This window comes from Aphelocoma coerulescens, chromosome 2 (genome assembly GCF_041296385.1).
Source record: "Aphelocoma coerulescens isolate FSJ_1873_10779 chromosome 2, UR_Acoe_1.0, whole genome shotgun sequence".
NCBI classification, from domain to species: domain Eukaryota; kingdom Metazoa; phylum Chordata; class Aves; order Passeriformes; family Corvidae; genus Aphelocoma; species Aphelocoma coerulescens.
Genome location: NC_091015.1, coordinates 140,393,243 through 140,402,456, shown reverse-complemented (window position 1 = coordinate 140,402,456; position 9,214 = coordinate 140,393,243).

Here is a 9,214-nt window from a genome sequence, read left to right as displayed (position 1 = left end):
ATGATCAGGTATTGAAAATTGAATGTACTCTTCTCAACATGTCAACTTCTTTAATATGAGCAATTTGGTTTGCATGCTTAGCAAGACTGAAAGGGTTCTTTTGGCTAGTACCCACTTTATCAATATTTAGCTTCAAGCTTGTACTTAAATCTTTCTGTCATTTGATGTAAATCCAGAATACTTCCGTTCCCATTTTCTACTGCTGTAGTTGTTGTGCTCTTGAGATTGATGGTATGTTCCAACCAAACCGTGGATGTATTTCACTAGAAAAGAATATGACTTAACATGAGTAAATACACAGTTTGTAAAAGTGGTTGGGGGTCATTTGTGATGCAAGTGCTGTGCTGCAAGTATATATTTGCTGGCCTGGATAAACACTACTTACTGACTTGACCAGCTGAAAAATACAGCTAAGTTTACTAGAGCTTGTATGGAACAGAATACATCTCTGGAGATTACCCAAACTGATATAATGACGAGATACCTAAATTTTAAAATTTTCATCACCTTAAATTAAAAAAAGAAGGAGGATACTTAAAATTCCTATCTGGACACATGTAGAAACTCATGTTCATACTGCTATTTGGTTTATTCAACGGTTCTTTGGACTAATGTGGCCTTTTCAGTATTCTTTGGAAAAAATATAAAAAGATGGAAAGTTCATATTTTATTGCTTTAGCTTGAATTCCCACGTTTGAAGAGATTGATAACATAAGGCTAACAGTCAGTGCTACACTGCAATTTAGAATGGCCTTTTCCTTTGCCAAAATGCTGATTAAGAGAGTTCTGACCTATACTGTTTTTTACAACAGTGACCTTTCACATACACAAAAAAATGGAAGTGCTGATAATTAACCTCAATGAAATGTGACTTAAACAAGGTACCAGATTTTTATAAGTTCCTAAGTGAAATATTCTTTTCTTCTTAAAGTACCTGTGGCTGATTCTGTGTGACATTGTAATCCCAAAGGTTCAGTTAAAGGCTAAACTTAGAGATGCAATTTTCAGAGACAAAGCAGGTAACTGTAAATATTTTATTAAGTAGCTCCAGATTTCTGTTTAAAAAACAAGTGCTTCAAGACACTGCCAACCAAACAATTCTATGATTTTATGATTCTAAGTCCATGAGTTTCACCTTTCTTGCATCATTAGTCTGCAAGTGTACTGACTACAGAAGTGCTCAGATTAAGTCACTATAACTAATTACTTCCAGGCCTGGGTGAGCCTGGAGTTTCACCCAAGAACCCAATTTGCAAATCATCCTTTATTATTTTAAGAAAAAAATAATCTGCAACTGAACCCTATAAAATTTGTCTTGGGACATTAAATCTGAAGATTAATTTTGTGGCATGGGTCGAACATCCAATATTTATGCTGGCTGATGAAAGCACCAGCTGTGAACAATCAAATCCAAATAATAAATACCTGTTTTCTCTATTGTGTTTCTGGGGAAGAAGCAGTTTATTGTACTAGCTTTTGCAGCTGGCCTTTTGTCAGTTTATTTTACATGAAATGGTTGTGGGAAATGAATTAGTCAATCAGTTTGTAGAGTTGGCTCTTGCAGAAAAAAAAGATGCCCACTGAAAAATATATTGATATAAAAAATATTTGCCAATTTTTTGTCTGTTGGATAAAGTAGAAAAAAAATTCTAAAATTGACTGGGAGATGAACTGATGATTTTGGATGTGTCAAAGTGACAGAAGAGATTAGAACCATTTATTTTGTGACCATTATCACAATTTTGACTGTGTTGGAGTCTGCAATTCAACAAAGGATCAGCATTTGTTGACAGGAATTTGTGTCCAAAATCTGGAAAATAAGAGTCCAATCCAGGAAGAAATCTTTTTTTTTTCTGTCTAGTTGAGATGTCAAGTGTAAACAGTTGACAAAGTTTATGCAAAAGCCAAAGGTATTTTTTTGTATATTGAAAATGGAAAATTGAAATACTTTCAGGAGGTTCTGGGTTAAGCTTACAAAAATTTTAGAGAGAATGGCTATCTTCGGGATTGTTTTCCTTCCATGTTTAATTTTTCTTTTTTATTTCATCTTTCCAGCAGCAGTCCTTTTCCACTTGAAAAACAGACTGAAAAGTTTTCTTAAATTACAAGATCCCATAAACAACTTCAATGAAGCAAAATAACTGAGCTACCAGAGATCAATGAGAAGCAAGTGCAGCAAGGGAGGTACAGGTCAGTTCACTTGTTATCTTCTGGTCTTTTTTGATTTCCTTTTACTGTCAGAGCAACTTGGAGAGCTTTTTCCTGGATCTCCATAGTGGAGACTTTTTATTGAAACTAAATTCAGATTGTAATCATTTTAGAATCTTTGCAAAGTGTATTAATTTTTAACTATTTGTGTGTGTATTACTTAGATGAGGTGCTGTTTCTCAGTAAGTCCTAAGAAAATTATTTCATAACATATGATGTTATCCCAGTCATTGCCTATGAGATTTGTAGAGTAGTACCTACAGTTTCTTGTAGCTGAAGGATGGTTTCACTTGAAGCCACCACTTCTTTACTCTTTGTGGTCGTGGCTGCTGCCATCCAATTTTATTGAAGTTGAGTAAGATTGAATTATGGTAAATTGTCTGTCTATATCTATTGGCCCCTGTGCACAGCAATCTGCACAGGTATGACAGTTTTGCACATGACAGAAATGCCTCATACACATCATGGGGAGTAACACACTTCCCTTTGTAGAAGGACATCTGCTACTCTCTGTTGCATGGTTTCAAAATCCAGATGAGCCAAAGAAGTTTCAGCTCTGATCACCATGTCAGCACAATTCCCACTGCACTGTACATCATCACTCTCTGTTGTTATAGGTGATTTTTCTGAGGTTTACTCGTTTGGATACTACTGCAGCATCAAAAACTAAGTCAAACAATTCTGCTCCTTTTGCCCTCTCATAGGTTTTGGTTTGTTTTTTTTTTATTTCAAAGAGGAGCTGATGGTACTACTTCTACAAATGTGAGGATTTCTGAACAACTTTCAGAAGAAGATACATATATTCAACAATGAAAATATCTTGATTCTCCTTTCTTTACTTCCCTGGAAAAGGTCTGAGTTGGGCTGGGTATTTCTGAACATAAAAAAATAGCATGTGAACAGAACATGGACTCCTGTCTTCCAAGGAAAGTAGCCCTCTGCTCCACTTATTACTGACAGTGAGCTCTGAGCTCACCAAGCAGGATCTACCTTAAACAGATTTGGGAGAGAATCTGGTTCATATCCAACAACATTTCATGATCACGTTATTGAGACATGTTGTTTGATCAATATCTGCTACTGCACATGCTGATGCTGAAAGCAGAGTGTTCTTATTGTTGCCTTTGAGTTTTGTTGGACTGGTCTTTAATCCAACACTTGATTTTATTCATTCCCAGACACTGTGACATGTATTGCATAGTTTCATCTTTCAAATCAGTCTTACTTTGCAGTAAAGTTTGAAAATCAAGCAACTTCTCTAAATAGTGACATTAACAACCAATAGATCTTTCTTTAAACAGCCTCTTGACAAATACAAAACATTAGCACATTTCACAGATTCAAATAGTCACAAACTGTTAAATCAGAAAAACACAGCTGTGTTCATCTAGTCTTACTTGGATAACAGGAATTACAATATGGACAATTATATGGAATAGTTCATACAAAGTACAAACCCATCCAAAGCATGAATTATTGTTGAAATTAGGGGAATTATTATGTTGCTGTTATAAAAACTGCTCCTCAGTAATCAGTTTGGCACTGTATTTTCCAGTCATGTAGCCAGAAATTCTTTCATATTTCATCCCAATGTAATGAGCAAAATTTGGTGACAGAAACAGCATAGGACAACGAACAAGCCTGTTAGACACTCTCTGAACTAAGCTGAACAATGGAACAGAACAAAATTAGCAGAGTCTGAACAGTGAAGCCAGGAGAAGTGAAGCATCCAGCTCAGAGGTGGACACGGTTGTACAAGGTTTTGTGTTTTTTTTTTTTTGTTATAAAAGGCCAATTGAAACACCTAAATTAAAAGGAAATTATAGATAAAGAAGAAAAAACTTATTTAAAAAAAAAGATACAGGTGCAACAGGAGAAGAGTGTGGAAATGGATAAACCTCTATCATAGGTAGGAGAAGGAAATTCTTGAAATTCTGTGAACAAAAATTTTACTGCACTGAGAGAAGATGTTGAGTTGGTAGGTAAAGAGATCTTTTAGGGTTCTTAAGAGGACACCACTACATGGATGAAGTAATGTTATATCAACATTAACTTTTTGAGCCAAACTTGAAAGGTCATTAAACTTCAAAGATTAGTGACACCAGATTTACTGTCTAGGAAGCAGAAAAATAGTTGACACAGAGATAAAGCTTAGGAATCAAAATAAACTTTTATCAGGTTCCCTCATTTCACTAAATCTAAACCAATATGCTCTTAAATAAATGCAATTTCAGTTAACTATTTAATTTTAAATTAGACAAAGAACTGTGTTCTCATGATCCACAGAATCCATTCAACTCCAAAATGTAGAATTTATTTCCTTGCAATTAAACACTTCACCTTGTTAATCTTTAATCAATAAAATGAATGCTACTTTTAAACTCTTATTGAAGTTTCATATCATAGCGTAACAACAACAATTCCTCTCATTTATGAGGACTTTGATGTTGCATCCTGCTGTGCTGCTAATGTAACAGCCATGAAGTACTCCCTGGTTATTTGCATTCCTTTTTATGGAATTTATACGGTAGTGGAGATGACTGAAATATCTTGCCTAAATTATTAAAGTAATTTAATACATTTTGTCACCTATTTGAGATAAGCATCTAGCATTTTCCATCACTTTTCTTTGCTAGAATTTATTTTGCTATGTGTATGTCAAGCTTCTCTTCCTAATGGATCCTGAGAGGACTTTTGTTTCTTTCTTTGTCTTTTTTTGTATTACTTTGTCTTCTAATTTTCTGAGCAGTGAGTGACTCAATCAGACAAACTACTGCCACATGTACCCATCGTACACCTCTGTGGTGGCATTTGTTTCACCCATAACTTTCACATGGCACAGGTCCCTGGGCCAATAAGAGACATTTACTGGGAGGCTTTATATGTAGTGGTGGTAAGGGATAAACACTAAACACCTCCAGACAGACAAAGACCTGCAGGATAAACCAAGGTTTCTCTCAAGGACAGACCAGGTTATTTGGCTTAGACTAAATACATGCCTTGAAGATGCCTGTTTATGTTTGACTGTAAGTGTTTGATGTGGAGATGAAGGCACATGGTCAAAACCATTTAGGGATTGGCCCTTGGGAATTTGCCAAAGCTTGGTCTCAGTTATCAGACTTTAAAGAGTAAGTTCCCACTTAAGTTGTACCCATACCAGTGTCACACAAGCTTTAAGTCTCTTCTCAGTCTCACCATTCACACCCTGCCACAGGAAGTTTTACCTCTGAGGCCAGGACTTAGAGGACCTGGGAATGATTTGCATCAACAGAGTAGTAACACAGTAATGGCTATGGGCAAAATAGATTAAATAATATTTGGATTTTCTCTAGTAGAAATAATTTACAAATAGAAAAATTAATTTAAGCTATTCTCTACAGTAAAAAGCAAATTCAGGCATGTAACCAGGATATAGTTTTCTTCTACAACTAAATGTCACAGCTGTCAATTATAATTTTACACTGAAAAAGTGGTCTTCAAGATGTGTGGTATGTTCTTAGTGATCAAGCTTTTGTTACCATGCTATTCTGAGCATGTAAATGAGGGAATCTGAAATGAGGAGAAATTCAATTTATCAAGCTGATAAAATGGCAACTAAGCTTTTGGACATAGGAGCCATCTTTCAGGTATATGTTTTGCCTTCATCTTTTAGAAGGAGGATGGCTTTCCTGTGAAAGTACAAAATTGTATGTTTCTGTTGAAAGGTATTTTCATTGAGAGTTGAATTTACTTTGGCAGGATAAAATGCATGTTCTTTTCTAAAATTTGCTTCTGAGAGAATTGTTTCTTTGTTTTTATCATTTCCAGATTTCTCAGTGGAGGAACAAAGAGGAAACAGTTGGCAGAAAATCATATCAGGAACAGACTTAATAAGTTTGGCTTGTTTTTTAAAGTGTTCCTTTTTTAAATGATTTTTTTTTTTATTTTAGCACTTTATATTGGAGTTCTTCACTCATATCCAGTCCCCTGAAACCTTCATTGTGGATCCTGTGTTTTATGACACTCTCTTGTTCTTTTAAATTGAAAATGTATTATTCTCATTTGTTGCTATAAAGTACAAAAAATTTCTGCCAAAAACAATTACCATCTAAATAATTAAATTATTAATTATATAAATAATTAAATTATTTTATTATATAATTTAATAAAAATTAAATACTTCTTGTTTTGCATTATCTAAATAGCTGTGTAGAATATTTGTCATTAATTCATGAAACATTCACTGCAGTGCATGAAGTGGACTTAGAAGTATGCAATGAAAATATGCCATGGTATTTTTCCTAGGAGTTTTCTTCCGATACCATAGATGATGTGGAATCTGGAAAGAGATGTCACATTTTAAGGTAGTTTGCTTCCTCTCATTTATATGTCCATCCCTGAAAAAGCTAGCACCATTCTCATTCCCCATGTTATTAATGAACACCGAGGAAAATTTCTATTTATTACCTCTGACTAATGCTATTTTACAGCTTTCAAAGATCCTCTACATCCTGCCAATTTGGTGCATGGGAGAATGTTGTTTTTGTGTTATTAGGCTTCACTCCTATCTAGCCAGGCATTCATGACTGAGAAGTATGCCACATCAATTGATAAAGAAAAGATAATGAAGTGTAATCAGCTTTTGCAATAGACGGCAAACCTCCCAGTCACTGACAGGGTCTGTGCTTAGTACTGTTACATTTTTTCATGAGCTCAGTTTAGAAAAGCATCCTGCAGTCTTTGCTTCTAATCCTGCTCTGTGTGCAGTATTCTTGCAGGCCAAGTTCAGCCCTCTGGGCATGCATGCTCTCAGCCTCAGCTGACCTCTTCAGGATCTTAACTTCATTTACTCCTTGGTAAAAAAAACTTCATATTCATTTTGTGGCACTTCTGTTTGTCTCCTTTTCTCCTGAAACTTGATGTGATCTTTGCCATTTAAGGACTCATTTTGCCAAGAACTGACTTTTTCTTTCAGGAGTACTCAAAAGAGTCAGAACAACATTTGGCTTTATAAAGGAAACAGAATTCTTCATAAGAAAAATAATGGGATTTTTCAGACTGTCTGGAAGAAATTGCAAATTTTCCTCTCCCATATTTTCTCTCTAGTGAACTCCCTTTTATTATTTTAGATAATACGCTTGTATCTGCAGTCAGAACTGTGAAGAAAAGCTGATCCCAATGGCAGTGGCCCAGGAAACAGTGTGCTGGGCACAAATCCTATTGCTGTGCAGCTCATCAGTGTGTGCAGTAAGAGCTTTGTCACAAGCACCAAGTCCCTGAAATCTCCCTGGCTCGTCTGACAATAACAAATGGCAAACCTCCCAGTATTACCATAGGGTAATTTGGACAGCCTATATGCAAGTGAACATACTGGCCCCATCCTGACTCAGAATCAAGGCCAGACCCTGGTTGAGCATCAGGCCCTGTTCTTGTGCTGTCCTGTGACAGAGACCAGAAGCCTCAATCCCAAAGACACAGAGAACATATGCATTAGCTGGTGCTGTATGGCTTTCACAAACTGGGTAGGCATTGGGATGAATATGTTGCCCTATTTTAGGATACATGATAAGAGTAGGAGACAAGACTTGTAAAATTACCTAATTACAAGAATTCCTTCGGCATTCAAATTTTGATAAGGCATTTATCAGGATTCAGCACTAACTTTAGGTACATTTTCTACTTTATTACCTGGGATGCAGGAGAATTCTTCATTTGGATAAACATCTTTTCATGAAAGGAGAAAATAGAACATAGTTTAGCATGGCAGAAGCAATTTTATCAATTTTTGTTTTCCTTTAGAAGCCTACAAACCACTGAATAACTTCTCAACTATATTAACTGTAAACAGCCAATATGACTCTAAAGCAAAAGAATCATCCTGCATTCTCAATTTCCTACACATTTTTACTGAATTTTGCTGTTAAATTTTTAAAAGCATTGACAATCTGGTATTAGTTAGGTATATAGTAAACTATGTGATAATGACTAGTGTCTATTTTATCATAAATCAGAACATAGATATTCAATATTTAATAAAAGTTTCACAATTTTAACAAAACCTTGTAGGCTTGTAAATGCCAGTAATTAATGAGGCAACACTGACATCTCTGTGTCCAGGATTTTGCCCCACATATGCCTCACGTCTCTTTTACTTTATTTCTCAAGTAATCATAGATTAAATATTTCTGTGAATAAACCAGACTAGAATCTAGGCCTGAGGCATTATGCTACTAGTTTCCAACAAAATAAGACTTCTCCAGAAAGCTTTAGCTACTGCTGAGTGAAAGAAGAATACAGAAGTATCGGTGTTTCTTTTTAAAGAGGACATCTTGGGGCAAGATGTTTGTCTCACTAGCTTGTATTCCATAGATTTATTTTATTATATTCCATTATAAATAACACAAGTATATGTTTGAACAGCAATTTTAAAAGTTTACATTAAAAAACTTCTGACAAATCCTGCTTTATCTAGAATTAGATTATAGGGAAGAGAATGACAATTAAACAGAAGAATTAAACAACTGTTAGGCACTTGTCACTAATTACTAAAATGAAGTTCTGTTGAAAAGAAAGGCTGGTAAGTACTCGAAAGCAAACTTCACTGTGATTTTCACAAAGAAAACCACTTCATTGTTTCAGAGATAATTCTTTTAGGGTTTCCATCCAACAAAATTTTAATCGTGGCTCCAACTGAATGCTTCAGTATCTGTAATATAAAATACTGAAACAAGACTTTTGTCAGTTTAATACAGCAATTTTTATGTTATTGCTTTCACTCATAAAATGTTATGAAAACAAGGTTTTATTTAATCTATTACTTAATGTTTGATGGAAAGCCCCAGTTTCCAGAGAAAAGGAATCTTTTCTTTCCCCTTCCTCTCATCTCTCACCTCTTCTTTTTCTCTGCCCACTTTTCCTTCCCTTTTGTAAGTCCTCTAAGTGTCAAGGCTGTAGAGCAACACTTGAAATTTGTGAACGGAGTACACATCAAAAATGTCTGAACAACCCCAAACAAAAATAAATGCAG